The following is a 24,068-nucleotide window of genomic DNA, read 5'->3' as shown; positions in this document are numbered from 1 at the left end:
CAATCCAGGGTGATGTTGGAAAATGATCAGGCACATCATGTCAATTCCCTTCATAGAACCCTCCAGAGGCTTCCAGTGCTCCTCCACCAAAAGCCAGACCCCTCACCAGGCTTTGCGGTCCTCGCTGATCTGGTGCTTCCTAACTCCCGGCCTCATTTCACACCCCACCCTCTCCAACAGCTTTGGCCACTTGCTGTTGAAAACACACCATCCTTCCTGAAATACTAGCCCCCACCAAGATGGTGCCTCCTTCTCCGGAGCTTGACTGCCATTCCCTCAGAGAGGCCCGCCCTCACCTAGTCTCACATTTCCACCTCACACTATTTTAATCTCCTGTTTAGCCCTGGTTCCATCTGATGTGGTTCTTGTCTGTTTGCTTGTTTGTTGGATGTCTGTCTCCACCCACTAAAACGTTATCTCCACGTGAGATCTTGCCTGACTTGTTCACCCTGTTTCCCCAGTGCCTAGAGCAGCACTAGGCATGTAATAGATGCTCAGTAAATACATGGTGGCGACGGGAGGGAGGGAGGGAGAGTCGACGGTGCTTTGTACTGCAATGCCACAACACGAGGATCTGAACCCACTGATGACCTCGGAGGCCCAGGAGGCTTTGCCGGGCTGCCTGTAAATCATAGAACAAAGAGACCACCCTTGCCCCACGATGGCACCCCCTCTGCCAGCATGCCCCCTCGAGGTCTGTCCCAATCCCTGTCTTTCTGGCCAAGTCCTCACTGCTCTTTCTGGCTCAGGGCAGCCCAGCTTTGGCAGAACTGAGCATGCTGAGGGCCCTACAGTCCACACTGGCCTCTCTTGAGCAGGGTGGGCTGCCCTAGGTCTCTTGCTCAGCTCCATGGAAGCTCAGACAGGCCGCAGGGCATCCCCATTACCCCCCAGCAGCTGCTTCACAGAGGCGTATCCGTAGCTCATGTCAAGGACCCCCAGTGCCCACAGTGATTGCTGGCTCCACAGAGCAAATGAAGTCATTTGCATCAGTCTCCAGGGTTGCTAATGGCAAACTCTGCAAGTCGACTTCTCTAGAGGCCCCTGCCTGCTCTTCCAGGGCTCTGCGGGCCTTGCCTCTTCTGGAACAATGATTGTGGATTGAGGCAATCAAGGTCAGAAAAGTGTACGCGGGCCCCAACTCAGGCTGGCAGGCAGGTCTGCAAACAACCAAATTATCCAGTTCAGAGTGAGAGCTGGCTGCTGAGAAAGGGTCATTTGGGAGGCCGCTGACTGCGATGTGGATCCAGGTGTCCTCTAGGGTAGGAGCCTGTAGATGGCTGCAGGAAGCAGAACTGGCCTTTACCCCGGGGTGGGGGGCGGTCAGAACTCTAAGACAGCTCTCAAGATTCCCACATAGCTCTGTGTGTAATCTCCTCTCATTGAGTGTGGGCATTTGTGAATAGGACAGGATGTCACTCTGTGACTAGCTTATGTTCAATGGAAAAGGGTAAAGGGGTTCTGCAGGTGTAATTAAGGTCCCCAATCAGTTGATTTTAAGATCATCAAAAGGGAGATTTTCTGGGGTGGGCCTGACCTAATTAGGCAGAAGCCCTTAAACCAGGGAGCTGGCCCTCCCTGAAGAAGTTCTCCTGCTGGCCTCGAAGAAGTAACCTGCAATGCTGTGAGAGGGTCTGCAAGGAGGCCATGTGGCAAAAGGACCTGAGAATGGCTCCTGACGACCAGCGAGCCAGGAATCGGCCCTACAACGCAAGAACTGAATCTGTCAACAACCTAAATGAGCTTGGAAGAGGACCTCAGGCTCCAGATGAGGATGTGGCCCAGCTGACCCCTGGACGGCAGCTGTGAGACCCTGAGCAGAGGGCCCGGCCACATGGTGCCCAGACCCTTGACCCATGGAATGTGTGAGATGTTTTAAGCCACTAAGTTTGAGGTAATATTGTTTCACAGCAATAGATAATACACCTGGGTTCCAGAGAGGCCCCTGTGGGTTCCCAGTGCCGCCTCCCCCAAGTCAGAGGGCTTCTAACCCCTCTTGTCTCCCTCCACTCCTCTGCTTAAGGAAGGCTCACGGGTGTTGCAGTGTAGTGTGGAGGCTCCACTTAGCAAGCATTATAACAAAGTCACAACAGTGTCCTAACCTGTGAGTGAGGGGGTTGAGCTGAAGGCTTCTCAACATTTCTTACAGCTCAACATTCCATGATTCTACAATGTAACCCCACCCCTGGGGGCACAGGGGTGGCATGGCACGTTGAGCGGTTCAAAAGACCCCAGAGCTGGGATCTAAGATGGGATTCAAAACTAGGTGTGAATGACCGAAGGCGCTCTAACCTTCATTCTCCATTAAAGCACTTTGGATTGTACCATTTAAATGGTCTTTTTGGACGCATGGCATGAAATTTACACTCACTGATCTATACCAGGGCATTTTCCATCAAAGACCCCTTGTTTTGGTTCTTTCAAGTCCAACTTTAATTTGTTTTTGTCCCATGAGAAGTGTAGAGTTTCTGCCACTCACCAATACTGACTTCAGAGCAGCAGAGTTCATACTGGCACTGATGCTCTATCGATAATGTTTTTCAAAGTAATAGCAGGGTTCCCATGAAGTCCGATATAATGGCTCTAAAATGGAGCTGTGCAGCATCACTTTGCACCCCACATGCTCCCCTTTATATTTTTTTGCCATCTGGAGGCTGAAGTTCTGTGTTGACTGCTGTGGTATCCTCCCTGGGACCGCAGGAGCTGCAGACTCCTTCCCACTCCCCTGCTGGCAGGCTGGAATTAATTATTCCCTCCTTGTTCCTCACCCCACGCCATTTTATTTTTAAAATACCAACAACGGTAAAGTGGGACTTACATTTTTGTCTGATGCTTAAAAACAAACCATTTGATCCTGTTTGCTTGGGGCTCATGGGTGAAATCAGCCTTAAAATCACAAGATGCCACAAAGAGATGATTCTCCGATTCCTTTAGTAGGAAACCAGAAGTAGCAGGACCTGCCAAAACCCCTGACAGACACTGGTTGGAGGAGCACAGATCATGGGTGGGTGTGAGTTGAAGGTGTTTAAGGGTCTGGAGATTCAAGGATGTAGTGAGCTTGGAAAAAGTGGTCACAGGGCCTAGGGTAAGGGGGGCCTGGAGGATGTGAGGGACAGTCCACTATCCTTAGAGAGGGTTTGCAACACTGAAGGGACAGGAGTTAACTCACTAGAGCCAACTTGAGAACTGGGCTGGGGTTACAGTGAATGGAGCTTAGACTTGAAAATGGACCTGGATGAGAATCTTAGCTCTGTCATTTTCAAGCTGAGGGACTAAGGTAATTTTACTTACCTTAAATTACTCACTGAATCTCAGTTTTCTCAGCTGTAAAATGAAACAAATAATACCTTGTAGGTTGTCATGGGAATCAAATGAGATGATGTATGCAAAAACCTTAGCTTAATGCCTAGCAGACAGGTGCTGAATAAATGGTACCCAGTTGGAGCCCAGTGAATACATATTGAATAAATGAAGGGCTGAAATATCAATGTGCCAAAGCTGGAGACAGCTTTTTTGATGCTTGGGGTGTCTGGAGATGACAAGCTGCAAAATCGTAGCAGCCATTCTTGATGCTCCACCTATATCACCTTGGTACTCACCTCTCCTGCATATTCTGAGAGCCTCTATGACAAGCATCTATGACTCGGTGCCTTAGGGATTTCTCCAGTCTCAGGAGTAGGCTTAGCTTCTTACAGGGCTGGGTGCAAGTTTACACTCCTGGGAAGAGCCCTTAGCCACTGAAGGATGGGAGTTGGTACATAAATACCCTAAATTCCTTGCCCTTCAGGTGGGGTAATTCAGGCATATTGTGCACTCCCTCTGAGAGAGGTCCTAGCAGGACTGAACCCCAGCAGGTGGTACCCTACGCTCTGATGCCCCCTGTGTTTGCTTCTTTCCCATCCCATCTAGCTTCCCTGCTCACTGATCACCGCTTCCTAGGATCATCTCCCAAATAAAGTATGTGCACTACATCCTTCTCTCAGGGTCTGCTTCTGGGAGGACCCAACTTAAGAGAGCATTCTGATTAAAGAATTTAGAAGCCTTTACATTTTTAGTTTCTTTTGTTTTTTTTGCTTTGGGGGTTCAGTAACCTGAAGCCGGTAGAGGATTGAACAAGTGGACAGCTCTTCTGCCTAGGGTGTGATGCTAGGAGTCTGCCATCTGATATCTGAAGTGATTTGAGAAAATGAACAGCCAGGTCTCAGAATGCTCTTTGAGAGTGCCTGACTAGATACCTGGGTGAGCTGGGCATTCTCTGCTAATCTATGGAAGAGCTAAGACGAAGGCTCTAGTGGGTCTGCTGCGAGGCCCCGATGCAGGTGCCTGGTTTGTTTCCATGATGCAGCAGTGCAGCTGAAAAGGCTTCAGGGCTTTTTCCACTGTCTCATCCCTTGGGTTCCCATTTCCAAAGCACTCATTGGATAAAGGGTTGGCTGAGGATTGTTTCTACCATTATGGGGAGATCTTGCAATTATAGGTGAAATCAGGGTTTTCTTAAACAGGAGGGACTTCTGGAAGGACAGAGAAAAAACTTCAAATACAACTGCTTTTACCAAGACAAGCTCAAGTGAAATTTCAGATAAAGAAACATCATCACAAAACAGTAGGAAACTGATATTTTTTTTCCAGTTTGAGCCCAGAAAGGCTTACTCATCCTCAAAGTTCAGAGCAGAAAATTTACCCTTTGACTTTCTCCTGAATTTACCAGACATCTGGGTCTGTGATTGCTTAGTTGCCTTGGAGAGATGCAGCAAGGTGTTCCAGGTGCCCTCTTGACCCAAGGATATCCAAAACTTAAGCCCAAGGGCTCCAAATCTGGCTGAGGAAGGAACTGGAAGTCTGACAGTGGCAGGGTAATAATAACGCCTGCCCAGGTTTCGTGCTTTGTGGAATTTAGTGGAAGTTATGCAGCCCCAGGATGGACAGGTAGAGCCTAGAGCCAGCCTAGGGCAGATGGAGGGGCTTTCTGTGACTTACGCTCCCAAGATTGGGGGGTTGTGGTAGATATTTTTACAAAAATGGCTGTAATAATTCCCCTCTCAGTATCCATAATCTTGGGTGGCCCCTCCCACACTGATTCTGTACTTGGCCATGTGACTTACTTTGGCCAATGGGACAATAGCAAATATGGCCTCACCAGACTTGAGAAGTGCCTACACCTGGTGGCTTGCCCTCTTGTGCTGTTTTTGAATGGTATGTGGTCTAGTCACCCCTATTGCCCTAGCCAAGAGCCAGCACCAACTGTCACTCATGGAAGTGAGAATGTCGTGGACCAACAAGACTCCAGCCAATCGACCAGCTGAATAAAGAACCGCCTACGTCACCCACAGACCCGTAAGCGGTAAGAAATAGTTGTTTCAAGCCGCTAAGTTTTAGGGTAAATTGTTACCTAACAAAGACCAACTGTTTCAGGGTCTCCTAGCTGTCACTGGTGTCTGAATGACATGAAGACACACCCCTCCCTCCACTCCATCGACTTCACCCCACCACGCCGCCACCGAGGGGGCGGGAAGAGAGCTCAAACCCTGATGAACCACCAGTAGAAATCTCAGGATGTTTTCGTATCACTTTAGAGCTGTTGCAAATATCTCAGAATATCATATTCTCAGCACCACTTTGAAATTATGGTAGTTATTGGACCAAATATTATTATTTAATGCTTAATTTTTAAAAGATTATATATTGCTAACCACAATTTAAATATTTTTATAACTATACTTTAATATAATTGGTTTCCTATGAAATCCTTTGTATTTTATTTTATACATTAAAAAGTACCACTCTGCAAAGGGATCCAAAGGCTTCCTCAGACTGCCAGGAGGGTCAGTGGGAAGAACAAAAAAACTCTATTCAGATTAAAAAAAGAAAAAAAACCCCGAAACTTGGTTGATCTATTTAAGGCAACCAATCTTGTCTCCAAATACTGACATAACTTAAGAAGACTAGGAAAAGTTGTGACAAAATAACCCAGGAAACTTCTAGCTGTATCTGATTCTGGCAGGATCACACAACCACCAAGAATGCCACAACTTTGGTAAGCAGTGGAAACAAACTCAAATGCCTACAGGTGTTGGGAAGATAATACAGATGTATGGACTGAAGCAGGTATATGAAGACATGTAGTGTTAGGCTCTGTGGCAAATTGGAGAAGAAATACTCTGCCTTAAGGCATTCAGATTTAAGATGTTTGCAAACTCAGCATTGGCCAAATGAAACAAATTTGTGGATCGTATTAAGCCTAGGGGTCATTAGCTTGTCATCCATGGATTAGGAGCAAAACTGAACATCTGTTCAATCTTCATCCTTTGAGCTGGCTCTGCCATCAACTTAAGTAGGTAGGTGATGTTTTTCCAGGGCAATCAAATTTCTTAGGCCTCAGTTTATATATCCACAAAATGGTTACTTTTAAAAATACCATCTTCCTTTCCAGAGCTGTCATGAAGTTAAAAAATTAGATCATATTGGGGAAAAACTTGTAAAAAAAAAACCCCAAAAATATCTTTAAACAAATACAAGTGTTTGGTAAGTGACCTGATAAAAATTGTCTGTGTATATAGGACACATAATATGGCTTATTATGTCAACCTTGAACTTGGTTCTTCCCCCAACTGAATTGTGGCTCCAGCACATAAGACATATTGTTCCGTGATGCTCCACACCATTGGTGTGGAGATTGGCATTCATTCAATTCATTGGTGTAAGCTTGGCATCTGGCCCAAGCTGGACCAATCAGAGCCTTTCCCTGAGATTTTTTAACATGGGGTACAGAAAATGGCAGTCCCTTTTCTATAGTGGATGTGCAAGGGGTACAAATTAGGTGTCCATGTTTCTGATATATAGAGGGAGGAAATGACTTTTTAACAAGAGAAAATGACGTCAGTGTATAGAAAGAAGCACAGGGAGGAGGCAACACAAGAGCCTTGGTGGTGCTTGACTCAACTCAACTCAACCCTGGGTTGTTCCTGAATTCCAGCAACCTCTCTGCCCTTCCCATGGTTTGACTGTTTAACATTTACTCAGATTCTTTGAGCAATCAAACATCTCCATTTTTGCCTAAATCACTTATAGTTGGGTTTTTCTGTCATGTGCAAAACCCAAATAGACATAAGCAATAGAGCCAATCATTTCAGGCCGCTCCACCTGGCAGCTCAGAATCATGGGAATGTTCCTAAAATGCTTTTATAAATGTTGGGTTACCATTTGAGGCTGGAGACCTCTGAGGGGAACAGCAGACTGAGAGATTTCCTGAGCATGGTGTGGGCCTGTGCTGGAAAGAAAATTTGGAAAAGATGAGGCAGAAGCGGCAAGAAAGCACAATGCAGTAAAAGAGCACTGAACTGTGAGTCAGGAGCCCTGGCTGTAATGCTCACACTGTGACTTTGGTAAGTAATTTATCTCTGAGCCTAGTCATCTGTCATTTTCTAAAAAAGTGCTAACTTGTATGTTCTGCCCTAGCAACCCAAATCTATAATTCTATGTAAGATGAGGGCAAAAAAGAAGGGTGATGTGAGCCATCAGGATCTTTTTCCCAAGGGCAATTGGTGCTCTGATCCAGAGCAGAAAACAAAACATTGCAGGATGAGTGGGAAAGGGTCAGGCCCCTTCTTGCACCTGTGGCCGTTTATTGAGGAGCCCAAAGCAAAAGCAATGGGAACTGCTTTATCCTTTGCACAGTGGGTGTCATTTCCTCTCTGGTGTCCTTCAGAGGTTGCAGGCTCCGACTGCAGAAAGAAGCGACTCTCCTGTCATTTGGTGAGATTTTTATACTTTGTTAAGTTTTGGGAGCAAGATTCTGGGAGCCAGAGATTGAGTCATTGTTGCAGGGGAAAAAAGATAACAAAGGAGCCCTATGTCCCCCACACACAACCCCCGTCTTCATTCTGTGGACACTAGTCTTCCTCATCCGTCAAACTCATTCTGATGGACAATAGCATCCTTATAAGAGTGAGTGGAGACTTCTCTCCAGTGCCCCAGGACAGCACTTCTCTCTCCAAATACCTAGTCACAGCCTTTGTAAGGCAGAGAAGAGGGGAAACGCCTCATCCTCATCAGACCCAGTTCAAGATCAATGTGAACACTTGAAAGAGCTACTAAAGATCTCTAGGATATTGGTTCTCAAACTTGAGCATGCATCAGAATCACCTGGAGGTGATGAAAACAGAAAACTCTTCCCCCATCCCTAGAGTTTCAGACAGTAGGATGGCGTGGGGTCTGAGAATTGCATTTCTAACAAACTTTTGGGTGATGCCGATGTTGCTGGTCCAAAGATCACAGTTTTAGAACCAGTGTCCTAGAGTAAGGAGCCACTGATTCTGAAGGGAAGGTAATATTGCACTTGGGATCTTAAATTCAAACTCAAGTTCCGTCTTTTATTCGCTGTGTGGAAGGAGGATCCATTCTCTGCCTCTCAGACTCATTAATTCCTCCCTTGTCCCTTAAAATAGGAACCTTCACTCTCTGGGAAGATTAGTATTAGGAAGATAGTTTCCACCATCCCTTCCACCCCTTCCTTTATTTGCCCTTCTAACCCCCAGCTTAAGTGCTCTGTGAGATGGGAAGTGGGCAGTGAGCAAGCATACCTCAGTCCTCCACTTGGCTTTTTCTTTTTCTTACTCATAGCAAGGTTGCATTTTCTTCTCCTCCAAGCTGCAAATCTTCTGAGGCATGTTCTGCGCCTTGGGAGGGGTGCGTGGGGGAGTAGGGGCAGGACCTAAGGTATTCTAGCTGTGCCTGACTACACTTATCTCCATAGTTCTTCCTCCTTTGGTGGCTCTCCATGTCTAGACTTGGAGAAGGACTAGGAGTAGAACTAGTCTGATTCTGGCTGCTGGTTCTAACCATTTTCTCCCAATCAAGCTTTGACAAAAATCCTGATATTTTCATCACTAACGTATATATCAGTTGGTTCATGGAGGTGGAGAGAGGCAGCAATTAGCACCTTGGTAGGACCTTGATGAAACAGTATCCTCTCTGAGTCAAGTGTGGAAAGTTATGTTCACCATTTAGGAGGTTGTGTAGAAATTAAATATAATACTACTAGCTACAATGGACAGTAATATAACAAGTAGAAGATAGTAGGTGCTCAAAAGACAGTGTGGATTTCAAAAATCTTTCCCGGCAAGCTCTCTTGTCCTGTAAGCCTAGATTTGCAGGAATTCTCCCAAAATTTGAGGTCATTGCTGCATAGAGACTTGTTTTGGGAGCATTTTCCAACTTTGGAGGGGAATCATTCTGTGAATGCAGCCTAGGATCATACATTTTGCAGTTCACATAACTTGCTCTGTTATATATATTTTATATTTATTGGTTTATATGAATATAGCTAAAGGTTTTGACAATGAGGTGATGCATGTAGGAATCTTGTACCTAAAGCTGGCTGCAAGCAAGAGTCTGTGTTTGCACCTCTCTGCCTATATGTTGTGTGCACATACAAAAACACACATGCAATATTTACTAAGGAACCCAACACTCCCCGACAAAAACCATTACACTCAATACAAAATGAAGCCAACAGACGCAGCTTCAATAAGGGTTCACTAAATAGCTCAGAGCAAAATTATTTTTCTTAAGCTAAAGAAGGGCAAGTTATTTTGCATATCATTTCTTTTTAACTCCTTAAGGGCCTTAACACCCAATGCATTAAGCAAGAGGGGACCAGTGTTTCATTAAAGCATAACCTGAGCTTCTTCATTTCCAAAAGTTATCCTGAAAGTCACAAAGCCAAAGCAGAGCTGCAATTCAAAGGCATTTTAAAAACCCTCCCACAAATAGAAAAATCCAAGACTGTTGACACATTTTCCCATTTTATCATCATGCTGCTCAAGCTAAAAAATAGTGTGATGGCAGGACCTGTTACTTCTTTAAGCAAAATCCACATTTTAAAGAGGAAAAGAAGCATATGGCCTGCAATAAGAACACTGGAAATCTGGCACAGCAAACAGCAGACAATGGAACATGATAACAACAGTTCATTCTTCTCTCCCAAGTGGAGGTAACAATACTTCACAAGCATTAGCTCAGAGTCACATAACAACTACAGGATGTATGCATGGCAGCTATTGCTTTCTTTGTACAGATATGAAAACTGAAGCTCAGTTCAAGTTAGGTAAGTTGGTCAGGGTGATACAACTGAAGTGGCAGAGATGGGCCAAGTATGCAGCCTTCTGACTCTTAATCCAGTGCTCCATGAGTTTGTCTGGATATTTAGTTTCTCCAGGTAGCTCATACCACCACATCTCACCTGACTTTTTAGTCCACGGGACTGAGTTCTTTGGATTTTGCTGACTCATGTTCTACATATCAGGAGCATACTTTCTATTAGAGGATCTCAATGGATTGTGTGCGACTCATGGGAAAATTCATGAGGTGGTGGGGAAAAACATGGGCTTTGCAGTCAGAGAGACAAGAATTCCAAATGCTTTTAAGGTTGCCATGGAAATTAAATGAGACAATGTATGCCAAGGGTCTAGCTCAGCATACTATGGGCATTCAATAAGTTAGTTACTTTTTTCTTATGGTCAACAAGTGGTACCTTCATTCTCAGCTGGAGAATGTAGGGCACAGAGTAACTGACCAGTGGTTTTAAAGTTGTTTCATAAGAAAGACTGGGGGGAAAAGTGCAACATTCAATGCTCCATTGGTAATGGCTTCTCCTCAGTGATAAATGGGACTGATTTACCACATCATGCCTCAGTTTACTTTTCTCTCCTAGGCAAGAGGACACTGGATGTTTGAAAGGATAGGTTAGAAATTGATGTGTTTGGAGGACATTTTCTAGGAAGCCAAATGAACATGGAGAGCTTGTATACACCATGCCACCAATTCTAACAGAGAAGCAGCAAATATGTGGCCTCAATGACAAGAGATGGCTGAAGCCACCAATCTACTTCCTGGTTGACTATATGTCTCAGTGAACGTGTGAAGAGGGGCATCAAAAATATTCTTTCCAGGGCTTCCCTGGTGGCGCAGTGGTTGAGAGTCTGCCTGCCAATGCAGGGGACGCGGGTTCGTGCCCCAGTCCGGGAGGATCCCACATGCCGCGGAGCGGCTGGGCCTGTGAGCCATGGCCGATGGGCCTGCGCGTCCGGAGCCTGTGCTCCGCAACGGGAGAGGCCGCAACAGTGAGAGGCCCACGTACCACAAAAAAAAAAAAAAAAAAAAAAAAAATATTCTTTCCATATTAATGAAAAGTAAAGAATTTTAACTGCATTATTTTATATACGTTAAACAGCTTTGTTTTATGTGTGAAATTGACCTAAATAGGTCATAGGCAATGGTTCTTCATTTCTTTACATAAACCTGCTTTTAGCAATGCTTTTCATGAGACTCTTCAGATTCTTCATTAGCATTTTAGCCCCTGATGCATAGGTGATAAAACAGCAGGTCAGAAAAACAAATTATTTGCCAAAGTTTGGCAGCTAGTTGGGATGAACAAAAGTGCTTCCTTGGGACATAATTTTATTCCAACATTTAGGGTGAACCTGTATTCCCAAGTTGTTCTGATCATAACATCTGACCAAAGAAGGAATTACTTACAGTGGTAGAATTCTTTTCTCTGCAAAGGGGTAGCTGGTATCCCCACTCACTCATTCTTTTCCTGTATAGCTGGTGTGTGACAGGAACTGTTATAGGTACTGAGGATTCAAAGATGGTTAAGATATTGCCCTTGCTCTCAAAGACTTTTATATTCTGTTAAGGAAGAGAAATGCATAAGTACAAAATTACAAAGCAATGTGATAAATGGGAGCATTGCTCATTGGTAAGAAGAGGTAAATTTTGAAAAGCAGGAGTTGGGAGACTAATACATTCTTCTATCTGATCCTGAATCTGTAAACTTGTTTAATGATAAGGAGTTTTCAGAGGAGGAACGTGGATTGGCTCGGGAGGTACTGTCATCCAAAAGATGCTGCCGTTTCTCTGTCATTCTATTCTTGCATTGCTTCATGAATGTTAGAGTTGGGACTAGGTTTTCTAGACTAGGAGGTACCATGTTTCTTGAAGCTTGACCTGTTCTCCCCATGAGTAGTGGGGAATGGTCTATATAGGGAGAGACTGGGATACTGGAATATAACATGTACTGAAAGGAAATTTTAGCAATACTGCCACATAAATAGAGGCAAATTTATACAGGGGCATATCGTAGATATTCACTAAGTTCCTTGATGGCTGAGGCTGGTTCTTAATTTACATTCTGTTTATGACAGCAACCTTTCCATGGACACTGATCAGTCAGTAGAAACCTTTAGTCAATTGCATATTTTGGATAGACAGCCAAGTTCTTTTCTAAGTTGGGTTAATGTCTTAGAGTCTAAAAGGGATTCTATGTGAAACATGTCTTCTAAAATAATACCTCAAGAAGGGATGCCCATCAAAATACACTGAGGGCAGAATCATTCATGTTTTATTCACTGCTCTATCTTCAGTAACCAGTACTATGTTTTCCTGGTACAAGACAGATGCTCAATAAATATTTGTTGAATTAATTAATTAGTGAAGAGTGCCTTAATGACAGCTGATTTATGTTTGAGGAATACAGGAATAGTCATCTTGAAACTGGAAAAAGTAGATATATTCAGCAATTTCTCAGGCATAAATTAGGAACACTATCTTGATTTCTAGTGTTATAATGAAGTTATAATGGACTTTCCTATCAAAATAAAAAAAAATTCACTCTACAGGACTACTGCATATTGAAATCTTTTGCCAGTGTTCTTTCTAGCAGACTTAACTGGCATTTATTTCCTTCTACTTTCTGTTTATCAATGGAAAAGCTGCAGTGTGATTTATCTGTAACTAGCTGTCAGACCAACCTCAGATTAACTTCAGGGAAAGTTAAGAAATATACTGTTTTGCAATTTGTCAGTCACTATTCTATGAAATTGTACAAAACACGAATAAAGGTGATTAGCAATTTGGTCTGAGATTTTCCATGGAAGGGAATTCTGTTCAACTTGCAGGACTCTCTGAGCTGAATTGAGAGATTTCTCTAGAATAGGAATGAGGCAGGAGTACAGGGCGACTCTAGCCTCGGGGGGCACCTAAGAGGCTTCCACTTTCTTACATGTTGTCATCAGTAAAGGACAGAAACCACTCATTCAAGCCTGCAGGCATGAAAAGTCAGCTCCTAAGTTCAAAATCTACAACTAGGGTCATTTGGATATAGGAAGTGATGGGGAAGCCGGGACCAGATGGTCATTTTGTCAGACCTACCACTCTAGCAGGAAAATAACATTGCTCTTCAAGTATAAAATGGACCATCTTCAAGTATAAAATGAGGTGGGTCAGCAGAAAGTGCAAACAGTCTCAATTTAAGACATGAGAATTAGCCATCTTTGGGTAATAGGAACCAAATCAAATCAACAACAAAAACCTCAAAATAGAATAAAAGATAAGTAAGATCTTTTCATTTTCCCTTCACAGGGATCATAATTCAGCTTCTTTTACAAGCTAAGAGGATCAAATTTATTTTTCCATGACCACAGAAAGCAGTTCATAAACCTAGCACAGCTGTCATTCAGTACCAATCCGGTGTGAGCATTGTTAGTTCACTTTGAGTTTCTCCAGAATGGTTGTTAGGCATTTAAAAGGAAGTACTAACCCTTAAGCAGGATTTTCCCCATCTCTTTTTGGGAATGCAGATTTGTTCTCATCAGTTCATCACTAATGAAGCTAACCTCTGTGAGTCAGCAATAAGAAAATCAGTTAGCAACTCCTCTTGTCAGTGCTTTACTGTGATGGAAAGATGCTGAAATCTGCAGCAAGAATGAATTTATAGCAACAAGGAGAACATGGCTTTTCTGGAACTTGTGTATTTAATTAATAAATATTGTACTGCCAACTGCTAGCCTCTGAACTTTATATCTCATAGGCTTTAAAGCTTCCTCCTCTCCTAGTCCCTTGTCCTTGAAGATTTTTTGTAATGTTATTTTACCACCACCTCTCCATCCTCCAGATTTTATTAGTTTTTGAGCTGGCTACTTAAATCATGTAACTCAGGTCATATGGAAATGTTACTTTTTAAGTACTTAAGAGCTCACAGACTCTTTAAAAGCTCCTGTTTCCCCTTTTCTAAGAGGCAGAGGAAAAAAGAGGAATGAGGAAATAGCTAATAAATTGCTTTAAGTCAGACATAAAGACATGATCAAAAGGGGGTCTAGAAAGAAATTTTTTGTAACAGTTAATTAGGTTGAAAAAAGAATTATAAAAAGTTTAGGCAGGTTGTAGAAAATAGTCTGTTCCAGACAGTAATAAATCTGATTGAGAAGGAGGGGAGATCCCCATAGCAGTGATGACTCAGATCAGGGCTTTGAGGAAAAAGTCAGGATTTCTTAAGTCTGACCAGAAAGACTTCAGAAAGATGATGTCAAAGAAATTACTGAGGGAAAAAAAGAGAGAGATTGCAGAGGGTGCTGTGGATATAATTAATCTTACAATGAGGGAGGGAGTCAGGTCAGTTACTGAAGCAGTATTAAGGCAGTGCCATCTGAGACCACCAGGTCACTGGCCTCAGACTTACTACCTAGAGTTTTCACCACCGATATCATTGACTTCTGAATGGCATATTGGAAAACATTAGTTCAATTCTGCTGTCATTCTACAGATGAAGAAACTGAGTTCAATAGTGGTTGAATGACTTATTTAAAGAAAATGACAAGCAATTGCTTCAGGGCTAGATCCAGGTCTCCTGGCTCCTGATCAGCATCCTTGCCATCATGCTCAGCTGTCCAACTGAAAGGGAAAAGATATCGCAAAAAAAAAAAATCATATACATTCTCTGTGCCTTATTTAGCCAGTATGAAAAATGTGGATGATGCAAGAGGTAGCAGAGTATATAATTAAGAGCTTAGACCCTGGAGTCAGACTGATTGCATTTAAATCCTGGCTCTGTTCTGTGATGTAAGGCAAGTTATTTAGGCTTTCTTTGCCTCAGTTTCCTCAACTGTAAAATGGAAATAATAATAGCACCCTGATTATAGGATTGTTATGAGGATTCAGCGAGCTAGTACAGGTAAAAACTTTTAGAATTAGCAGTTCTCTCTTCTCTCCCACAGACCTATTCTGAGTAATCATTGCTTTGGGTATCTCTGTTCTAAATCAGATTTATGGCTTACTAAATGTTACCTAAATATCATATATGAAATGTTATCTAATATCATATATGACTATGGTTTGTATCATTCACTTGGAAATCAGAAACTGCTTGGACTTTTATATTGGGTGAAGTGCTTTGAGATCCTTGTGAAGAAAATTATGTAGAAACAAGTAGCTATTATTACAGCAATGACAGTAATTTTGAAGAGTTCATAGTGCAGACAGGGTTCTCTGAAAATTTCTCTGAAGCTTCTTTCCTCTTGAAAGAATAATTTTTTAAAACCTCTTTCTCCACTCATCATGTCCTGCTTCCTCAATGCTCTGTCATATCTCCTCCTTCCTACTTAATAACTTGGAAGGCCTTCTGCACTTGGTTTAATAACCACCAGTCTGACCTCCTAAAGCATCAAACGTCACTACCTCCAATTTTGCCCCAGGGAGTCAACTTAGAAATCAACAAGTTATCCTAAGGATGTCTCTCCTGCCAGTGTTTTGGTGAAGAACAGATGAGAATAGTCCCTTGACACTTCAGAGTGAGAATTGAAATAGCAACAAGATCTATGTCTGCAACTGCCATTTAGTCCTCCACATGAAGCCATTGACTCTTTCAGTTCAGCAGTTCTGTCAGAATTTGGAATTGTGAAGCTCTGCTGTGAGAGTAGTAACCACAAGATTTAAAATGAAATGGGTATAGTTCAGACCTCAAGCAAACCCTGGAGTGACGGTAATCAGCAAAAGTCAGCTAGGATGCTAGGATGGTAGGGAAAGAAATGTGATATACTGCCCACCTCACCTCAGTTTTTCAAAATTTTACCATAGTATCTTTTTCTTTCTTTCTTTCTTTCTTTTCTTTTCTTTCTTTCTCTTTCTTTCTTTTTCTTTCTTTCTTTCTCTCTCTCTCTTTTTTCTTCCTTCCTTCCTTCCTTTTTTTTTTTTTCCAGTTTTAGCCACTTAAAGCTGGTTCTATGTGTCATGCTGCCTGAAACAAGAACAGAAAACCTGGCATCTTTTTTCATCTATCCAGTCAGTGTGTTTGACAGTGCAGAATACTCAGAGGGTCCAAGAGAGTGTTCTGCATGTTTATTATTTAAGTGTACCTGCAGGACACCTCTCATCCCCAGATGCCTGACCCGATTTTCAATCTTCTTGGTAGGCACTCATCTTGAATAATTTGTTCTAGTCAATAATGCAAATTTGAAACTTACAATTAACTTCTGGGTAGGACTTAGAAGCCCATGTACATACTGAAAGGTGGTCTTAATAGATGATTAAATGAAGACTGGTTACTAGTTTTTAAATTAATCATCCTTTCTGATAACAGTCTGCTCCCCTCTATTTCTGGAAGAATGTAAATTTAATTCCACTCAGTCAACAGCAATTCCAAGATACTAAAAAAGACATGGTTACTTTGTTATATCAGCTTCTGCTCAGAAATTAACTTTAGAGGATAAAGCACTAAGTCCTCAGTGTGGCATTCAAGGCCTTTCATAGACGGCTCCAACTCACAGTTGCAGCATACTCCCCTTTATAAGCGTCCCACTTCACCCAAATGGATGGGCAGTTTTACAGTTTGCTGACCATACCTTGGGCTTGCCTAACGTGCAGTTCTGCCTGTGCTATAACTTTTACTTAGCAGAGTCCCCTCACCTCTCTCCAACCTCCAAAACCAGCTCAGGTCCTGCTTCCTGTCTCGGATCATTCTAGTCCACTGAAATATTGTCCTTCTCAGAATTTGCATTCCTTATTTTTGGTCGCATTGACTTGGCAGGAATTACACACTCCCTCATGATTCTTCTTCTACTGTTTTATTGCACTTTCCTTCTGGTATTATTAATTTTTATTGTTTGTTGTTTTCATTAAGAGTACTAGATGTTAGGGCTTCCCTGGTGGTGCAGTGGTTGAGAGTCCGCCTGCCGATGCAGGGGACACAGGTTCGTGCCCCAGTCCAGGAAGATGCCACATGCCATGGAGCGGCTGGGCACGTGAGCCATGGCCGCTGAGCCTGTGCGTCCGGAGCCTGTGCTCCGCAACGGGAGAGGCCACAACAGTGAGAGGCCCGCGTACCGCAAAAAAAAAAAAAAAAAAAAAAAAAAGAGTACTAGATGTTAAACTTATTGAGGTCAGAGACTATATAAGCATGAGGTTTTACATCCTCAGTGAGGCTCATTTACGTATCTGGTGCTCACTGATTGAGCAATATCTTCCAATCAGGTTGGTCCCTGCTGACAAGGGATGACACTGCAGAAATATATTTAGCACTGAGGTTGAAAACACCAATTGCCTTATCTTTATAGAATTGTAAAGTAGTTCCATGATGTGAGAAAAATGGTTTATTCATAGTGCATCATATAAAAAGCAGATTTATCTATTTTTATCCTTCATGTCTCCTTTGTCAACCTCTTTCTCAAATTATCTCTCATTTCTCCTAATCGTCAAAACCCACACGCTCTGCTGAAGGCTGGCTGCTATGAGAAGAGGTGCTACTGGCAGACACATCAATCTTCTGGTTGATAACCATCACTCTGGAGTCAACACCTAGAGTTTAGAAATGTCTTTATATAAGCTAATTCAGAGGCAGTTTGTATTGTGTTTGTGCATGTGTGGTCGTGCATGTTTAACGAAGTAAAAATAAAATTGTGAATTCTTGGGAGATTTACCATGGAGAGGTTAATAAGATTACAAATTGTTTCATATTCTGAATGCCAAGGTGGTAAAGCAGAAAATGTCAATGAGCAAACAAGCAGGTACCATTGGAGGGTCTGTGTGAGTGTTTCCTGGCACATCTCTATGTCCATCTGCTCCTGCCTCTGCTCACCATATTGCCCTGGATTGTTAAAATTTGAAACTTAAAATAGGAAATCTCTTGATTTTTTTCCTGAAGCTTATCAATAATGTAAATGTTAAATTCATGTTTCAATTACATTTTTTAAAAAACTTTTCAGTAAGCTATTAGCTCCATAATTGTGCACATCACCACTTCCTCCCAGATTTGTACCCTTTGCCAGCTTCACTGCAGTCCTCTACCTCTGCCCCCACTACCCCAGTCTTCCACTAGCAAACAAACCCAGCAGTAATTATTAATGTCCAAGCACATAATTCCGGCAGTGTTAGGCTTTTTCATTTGTCGCAACTACGCAGAGAGCTGTCTGGACATGCAGCATGAAGTCAAAGCATTTTTCAAGACTCCTACCCATCTTGTCTCCCCTCCTCCTATCACTGAAACACAGTTATTTATTTCATCTGCAGATTGCACAGTTGTAAAATTCTTCCATGCAGTTACATACTCTTGAATAATAATTTTACCTCCATATCCAGCAACAGATCTGTATATACTTATATGGAACCACATGGTTATCCATAAAAAAAACACTAGGAAATAAATAGCTGGGAATGAAAGTACCTTCTCTATGTGGACAGGGCATTGGAGCACCTCTAATATATAAATGATTGGAGTTAATGACTAACTAAACCCAATCCAAGATCTTACTTTAAGGCTTTTCAGGGGATCATGACAGCATTTCTTTAATGTGCTATATAAACATTCTTACATATGACGCTATTACTCTTGTTTAACAACTACTCAAAGAGCACAGTTTTGTTCCTGGTCATTTTATGTTGATTCTATCTATATCAAACAGCTGGAAATATCCTTGTGATAATTTTTGTTCACTCAGAGGCTCCAAACGTCAGAGTGGAAAATGGTTAAAGTACTTATTACTGCCTCAGCAAAATCCCGCAATGCTGTAATGGAAATTGCAGTAGATCTTTAGGTCAGAGTCCAGTTTCAGTCTAACACCATGGTCCTTTCATCTGCATCACCCTGAAGGACACAGTTAGATTCCCCTGAGGAAAGCCAGTCTTAATGTTGTCAAAATCAGAAACTATCCTGAGATAACAAATGTCCATAGGAAATATTTCCCCTCACTGTGAAACTATGGCCAAAGAGGTTAAATCTATACCCTGTAAGATCTGTAATATTTCTTAGAGATGTATTTTTATGGGTATGTGCTTGTGTCAATGCCTAATTACAAGGATGGGAGAGAGGAAGAAGGATACATTGTTAAAGTTGGTTCTGCTTAGTTCAACTACCCCTACATTTTTTATCAAATAGAAACATGTAGAAAGGTATATCGCTCCTATAAACAGATTGTGTTGGCATCTTCATATATACCTCATTCATGACCACCCTGGATCTGTAGACAGATCTGTTCTGTGTTAAAATAAATAAATAAATAAAAATAAATAAACAAAACCCTTGATTTCTGACTGGAGGATAAATGCAGATTTTTAAAAATGTGTTTGTTTTTTACCTAAAAGGGGGGGCGGGGAGGGGAGAGGGCAACACAGAAAATTTCCACAAGTAGACTTTTTTTTTTTTTTTTTTTAGGCTATGCAGGAGCTAAGGATGGGAGCTGGTAATTGCTTCCAAAGGAGTCCTGTAGGCGGGATTTTGTTTTCTTTCTTTTTTTCTTTTAACCTACTCCACCTGCTCTATTAGGGGTCTCCGTGAGACCTAAGTCTCAGGGAAGCAATTTGGCCTGCAGCCCTGGAACATCTAGCCCCGGCCAGGCATCTCTGCAGCAGGTAGGTGCGCCGGCGCGGCCGGACCGCTATCCGCGGTGCTGAAAGGTCGCGGGCGCCAGCGCAGTCCCTTGGCATTGCTGTCCAGGGTGCTGAGCGCTGGCCGCCGCAGTACGGAGGCGAGCCCGAGCCCCCGCCCCCACCCCCAGCCTTCCGCAGAGCCCTCCCACCCAGCACTACCCGCCCGCCTCCCGCCAGCCTGCAGTTGACGTGGAGCAGGCGGCATAAATCAAGTCCGTGGGGCATGGAGGCTGCTGTGGCGGCTGCAGCTCAGCTTGCCCGGGGCGGGAACTCTCCCTTCTTTCGCCTCCCCAGCTCCCACACCCTGCCTTCTCCCTAATTCTTCCCTAGATAATAGCGCCCTAACGACAAGTCATACTCGGGTCAGAACCACAGGGTTTGTTTGTCTTGATCTACAGAAACAAAACAAAAAAACAAAACCAAAAACCCAGCAGCCTAAACATCTCTTAAAACTGCATCGCAAAATGGAAGAGACAGACGGTCCCACTACTGTTTCAAGAGAGTAAGTTATTATTCCGCACGTATTCTTGCGCTTCCTCCCCATCGCTCCACCTGCACTGTTTCCATTCATCCCTTCCCCAAGCAGCTCACCTCGAAAATACTTTATAAAGCCCCGGGCGGGAGTCTAGCCAGACGCGCACACACGGAATACCGCACCCTAGGTGCACAAATTCTTGTATTTGCCCAAGCTCACTTGGTCTGCCCAGCTGTGGTCCCCTCTGGGTATGTAGCCATCTAGAGCCAGAACCACGACCTGGGGAGGGGGGCTCCTTACCTTGGCTTCTCCAGAGGGTGGTGTTCGCCCGGTCCGTGCAGGTTCCAAGTGTGGAGGAGCCGCCGAGCAGGGAGGGAAGGAAAGACAGCGCCTGACCTCCTCGAGGTTTCGTCTTCAATGCAACGTGAGCTCTGCCCTCATCAAAGATGGCCGCCCCTTTTGACGTCAGCAGCTTTTAATAGCCCTCTCCTGGAGAGGCGGGGAGGAAGTGTGTTGAGGGGAGGGCGGAGGGAGGATGGGGGCGGGCAGTGGGAGGGGAGGAGCCGCGAGGGGCCGAGCGCTTGGCTCAGCTCCCAGTTCGCTGTACTGCAAACCTTTGTATTTTAGTCTTTTATAAACACCAGAACGGGACGATTCTTATGACTCCATTTTAATACCCGGTCACGGGCAAACTCATTTATCTCGCGACTGGTCATCTGATATTCTGTTTTTTTGTGTGTACGTGTGTATGTATATGTGTGTGTGTGTGTGTGTGTGTGTGTAGTGATATATATGCAATATATTTGCGATTATATATACAAAAATTTTCCTCTGCTGAGTTCGTCTTTGGTTGAGTCATAGAAGGGGAAGGGAAGGCAGAGGAGGAGTAGACGGTAAGGGGGTGGGGGGAGATTTCAGCTACGATTTGCTTTTTCTAAAAAAGATAGTCCAAAGGGGCATCCCTGTCAACTCTCACCAGCTCCATATATGGCCAAGCTACGTGGGCTGCTATTTTTATGAGTGATTTCTTCATTTTATCAAAGTAGCATCGAGGCTTGGCGTTCGCCTTAATGCGGTCAGTTGGGGAGAGAGATTAGTACACGTTATTTTAAAGTACGTCAGAGCAATTATCGCTGAGCGATTTCAAAGGAATTGGGGGAAAGGGGAGGGAAGGGTAGTTAACCCAACCAGCGTGGGTTTGCTGGAGTTCAGAGCTTGGGGTTGAGAGTTGTTTGCGGAGGGCGAAATAGCTGACGCTGTTTGGGTTGAATCTGCAATCGGAGCCTGGGCTTTTATGTTGGGTTTCTTAGGAGTAGTTCACAGAGGCACGTACACGCCTCCTAGGACTGACCAGACTTCGGGGGTGGGGGTGGGGGTGGGATAATGTGGGGGGCTGCGGCTTCAAGGATTGCTGGGACGCTACAAAATTCTGGTGCTTAATTCAGTGCACACACCCTGGGTACCAGTCGAGGCTGGCTTGGGGGCCCTCTGATGCTCAAAACAGGACGTGGGCGAGAAGCTATTAGTGCTGGTCATAGGAGAGATTAAAAAGAATAATCATAAAGCAATAATCCTGTCCTCCTTTGCTGTGTGCGTTAGGCGCCAAGGAAGGGGGGTCATATGCAAATGGTAGCAGCCTCTCGGATGATTCACAGGTGTTGGGGAGGCTGTCGCGGGGCACTCCGCGGGGAGGGCGGGCTGGGAGCGCGTGGGACGTGGGGGACCTCGGCTGAGGAGCTGTTTGTACTTTTCCGGGAAGGATGCCTCTCAAGTCGTGCCTCTCAATGTTAAAACTTGATGGTTTCTTTTAGGCAATGGAAAATCCTTGCCTGGGGCGGGGGAAACGAACATCACCTCCCCGACCCCAACACACACCCCTGCTCTGTGGGCTGAGAGCAAGCTTAGGTTTTTAACTGCACGCGATGAGAGAGAGAGAGAGAGAGAGAGAGAGAGAGAGAGAGAGAGAGAGAGAGAAGGGAATGGAGAATGAATCCCAGGAAAGAAAGGAGGAAAACAGAGTTTTAATGGGGGCATTTATAGCAAGCAGAGCTGTAAGAATTTAATAAACAATGCCTTTAATTGAAATAAGTAGAAGTCACTGACTGTTTCTTTAAAGATTCCTTGACCCAAAGGGTATTTTGAAATATTAATGTTTTCAATAATAATTAATGAATAGTGTTTGGATTTGTATTAAAGCTGGATTCTTAAAACATGGCATGTTGCTGAAATTTGTTTACTTCATTAAACATTTAAGATTCATATACAGTAAAGAAGAAGAAAATCTGCCTGGTCCTCCGATACTTGACAATAAAACTTAGTTATGGTTCTCACTTTCATTATAGAGCAAGCTGGAATGGGCTGGGAGAAGTGACAGTGAATGCGGTGATGTCACTACAAAATCCTTTATAGTCAGGATTTTTTCCCCCAAAATGTGACCATTTTTCAGCATGTAGAAGTCTTGGGGGGGAAGCCTGAAGTGGAGAGAAACGAAATATGTGTTTGGCCCTCAGTCTGAAAGTCATTCAGGCAGAAAGTTTTGTGCAGGAATAGAGGAGGTGGGGGATTTTCCAGATTAAAAATAATAATAAAACTAAAAAAGTAACTACGTCAGTGATGTAGGCTCAACTGTAGGCAACAGCTCTGTGGCAGTCACAGGGGAGGACTGGCTTGGTATTCTGAATTTTCAGCTGCTGATGCCCCACATTGACATCTTTAAAAATTACATAGTAGAGGAGAGAGTCAGACTGATTCAAAGCATTACAGAAAATACCACAGGCTCTACAGGATTATGCTGTGGTGGCGGTAGCATTTCTCATTCTCCTGTGCTTATGTTAAAAAGATGCTGTTTGAGAGGTTCTTCATCTTGCTCTGGGAAAGGTAGCAGAGTCTAATTTAGAAAACATAAACATTGGATAAATGTAAGCCTACTCAGGAAAACCAGACATCCTTAAATGTATTTTAATAGGATAATGAGATTTTTTTCCTTTTTTTTTTTTTCTTTTGGCTGTGTTGGGTCTTCGTTTCTGTGTGCAGGCTTTCTCTAGTTGCAGAGAACAGGGGCCACTCTTGGTTGCTGTGTGTGGGACTCTCCCACTGCAGAGCATGGGATCTAGGTGTACAGGCTTCAGTAGTTGCAGCACGCTGGCTCAGTAGTTGCAGCATGTGAGCCCTAGAGCATGCGGGCTTCAGTAGTTGTGGCACACGGGCCCAGTTGCTCCGTGTCATGTGGGATCTTCCCAGACCAGGGATCGAACCTGTGTCCCCTGCACCAGCAGGTGGACTCCCAACCACTGCGCCACCAGGGAAATCCCTGATAACGAGATTTTTTCCCCCTAGTGTTTTCTCATTGCTTGATTTAAAAAAAAATCCATAGTCATCTTTGCCAGTAGGGAACCAGCAGATTTATGTTATTCAGGTTCTATAAAGGCCTAAGCCATACAGAGAAGAAAGGTGATGGAAAATTCACTCTGAAATGATTCAGCTCTTGTGAGTTATTTCTACAAAGATCCAACGTGTAGAGTAACGAATGCTTAGGAACTCATTTGATGAGTAATGAGAAAATTACCTGCTCTGCTGGAAGGATATTTACACTATGCTAATGTAGTCTCTGAAAGCTTTTTCTGGTACACCATGCCCCAAAGTACTCTGGTTTGCAGCAACTCCAGATCTAAGATAGTTGACTCAATAATTACAACTTCATGAAGAATAATTATAAAAGTTTTTATAAAATGTTGTAAGATCTTTCCAAAGTCAGTTTGCAAGTAGTTTAGAACTAGCCCAGCTCAGAACCCCCTTCTCCAAGGTCCTCTTTTGGGTCATGCCAGGCACCCTGTGACGATATTTCGAAACATTGTGAGGGCACAAGAATACATAATTTGACAGATCAACTGTTTTAATTCCT

General features: G+C 43.5%; 1 protein-coding gene across 2 annotated transcripts in view; it reads right to left on the bottom strand.

Moving 5' to 3' along the window:
• Positions 1–20,592, bottom strand: part of SNAP25 (synaptosome associated protein 25) — an 81,658-nt gene extending 61,066 nt beyond the window's left edge. For both annotated transcript variants that reach the window (XM_082645014.1, XM_082645015.1), the window contains exon 1: positions 20,468–20,592. The gene's annotated coding sequence lies outside the window, so the exon portion shown is untranslated. The remainder of the gene's footprint in view (positions 1–20,467) is intronic.
• Between the last annotated feature and the right edge of the window lie 3,476 nt (positions 20,593–24,068).

Source organism: Mesoplodon mirus, assembly GCF_964341445.2.
Source record: "Mesoplodon mirus genome assembly, chromosome: 15".
NCBI classification, from domain to species: domain Eukaryota; kingdom Metazoa; phylum Chordata; class Mammalia; order Artiodactyla; family Ziphiidae; genus Mesoplodon; species Mesoplodon mirus.
The sequence above is the reverse complement of the archived record's forward strand: the minus strand, read 5'-3'. Positions and strand labels throughout refer to the sequence as shown.